The following is a 2,354-nucleotide window of genomic DNA, read 5'->3' as shown; positions in this document are numbered from 1 at the left end:
AAGACATTTGACACTATCATCCAAACCCCCATGTAAATGCATCTTTAAACTGCATTGACTCCTTGTCCAAGTCCTGAATCCACTATAAGCCAATATGAACCACATTCAAAGCACTAAATTACCTTTCCTCGAAGCTCCTATCTGATCTACCAGCTCAATAGTGGACTACTGAAACCATACTCACCATCTCAGGGGGTGCTCAGATCATCAACCACTGACCTCCACACCATCCTCAAAACCAGCAGTCATCTTTTGGAGGCATTTTGGTCAGTGCTCCTATATGGCACCAACATTGTGGATTTTCATCCAATACATCTGGACTATGAGAACATTCTTTGGACAATAAAATGAGGTAAAATGGAAGCTGGCTACAGTCTCAGTTTTATCCTCCAAGACAGTGTGAGGATGTGTAACAACAATACCTGTGGTTTAACTTGATGATCAGGGCCAGATTACCGAATGGGCACGCAGGGCACCTGCCCTGTGGGCCCCGACCTCCAGGGAATATCATCATAACATCCAAAACTAAAAGTATTGTGGATGTATATTACAGTACATGGACGTTTTACAATTCATGAGCTCGTTTCAAAGTTTGTAGCCATGTTTTATATAAATTTGTGCATATTTTGTAAAAATTCCTGAGCATTTAAATTTTTTTAGTGGGGATGTTGTATATCAATTTTCTTACTGGTGCTCTTCCATGCCGTCCCTAGGAGGGGTGCGTCACTTGAGTAGGTTGAGTCACTGACATGATCATCCTGTCTGGGTTGGCGCCCCCACCTTGACTTGTGCCGTGGCGGAGATCTTTGTGGGCTATACTCGGCCTTGTCTCAGGATGGTAAGTTGGTGGTTGAAGATATCCCTCTTGTGGTGTGGGGGCTGTGCTTTGGCAAAGTGGGTGGGGTTATATCCTGCCTGTTTGGCCCTGTCCGGGGGTATCGTCGGATGGGGCCTCAGTGTCTCCCGTCCTTTCCTGTCTCAGCCTCCAGTATTTATGCTGCAGTAGTTTGTGTCGGGGGGCTAGGCTTAGTCTGTTATATCGGGAGTATTTTTCCTGTCTTATCCGGTGTCCTGTGTGAATTTAAGTATGCTCTCTCTAATTCTCTCGTTCTCTCTTTCTCTCCCTCTCTCGGAGGACCTGAGCCCTAGGACCATGCCTCAGGACTACCTGGCCTGATGATTCCTTGCTGTCCACAGTCCACCTGGCTGTGCTGCTGCTCCAGTTTCAACTGTTCTCCCAGTGGCTATGGAACCCTGACCTGTTCACCGGACGTGCTCCCTGTCCCAGACCTGCTGTTTTCAACTCTCTAGAGACAGCAGGAGCGGTAGAGATACTCTCAATGATCGGCTATGAAAAGCCAACTGACATTTACTCCTGAGGTGCTGACCTGTTGCACCCTCGACAACCACTGTGATTATTATTATTTGACCCTGCTGGTCATCTATGAACATTTGAAGATCTTGGCCATGTTCTGTTATAATCTCCGCCTTGCACAGCCAGAAGAGGACTGGCCACCCCTCATAGCCTGGTTCCTCTCTAGGTTCTTCCAAGGTTCTGGCCTTTCTAGGGAGTTTTCCTAGCCCACTGTGCTTACGACACCTGCATTGCTTGCTGTTTGGGGTTTCAGGCTGGGTTTCTGTACAGCACTTTGAGATATCAGCTGATTTACGAAGGGCTCTAAAAAATTTATTTGATTTGATTTGACAGACCCCATACTCATCGCTAGAGATCGGAACTTCAGACTCCTCCAAAACCACTGAACCCCTCAACACACCAAAGAGATTACAGTGCACACCCTTAGAGGGCGGAACAGGATAACTCCCTCCAAACTCACAAAGACACAAAGGAGGAGGAACTATCCAACACCCAGGGAGAGAGAGCGAGTGACCTTAGTCGAACACAGTCCAGATAGAGGAAATTAGAGGCATTAGATAGAGGAGGGAGGTTACCCCAGAGGCCATTCCTCCTGTTCATGTGAGCAAGAAGAGCAGAAGGCCACAGCAGCATCCTCTGGAAAGGGATAAAGAGGAACAGAATGAAAACAAATGCAAACCGTAGCTTCTTAACACTGGCCAGTTGAAAGGTTCTACTAAGATGTCATGACAAACGGCACCTGTCAGAGTGCTCTCTAAGTGTTACTCACCTGTCAGCTGGCAGAGTGGCGAAGAAGGCCATCGTGAGAGTCCTTTCTTCAGGTGTGACGTCCACAACCTCCAGGAGGGAAGAGATGGGCTCTGCCTCTGTATTAGGGGTGATGTCCACCACATTCCAGGTGGGAAGAAGCCGGGTCTGCCTCTGTGTTAGAGGTGATGTCCCAACATTCAGGTGGGAAGAAGCCGGATCTGCCTCTGTA

The sequence above is a fragment of the Oncorhynchus masou genome, unplaced genomic scaffold, assembly GCF_036934945.1.
Source record: "Oncorhynchus masou masou isolate Uvic2021 unplaced genomic scaffold, UVic_Omas_1.1 unplaced_scaffold_2512, whole genome shotgun sequence".
Taxonomy (NCBI): domain Eukaryota; kingdom Metazoa; phylum Chordata; class Actinopteri; order Salmoniformes; family Salmonidae; genus Oncorhynchus; species Oncorhynchus masou.
Note: the sequence above shows the minus strand (reverse complement) of the source record.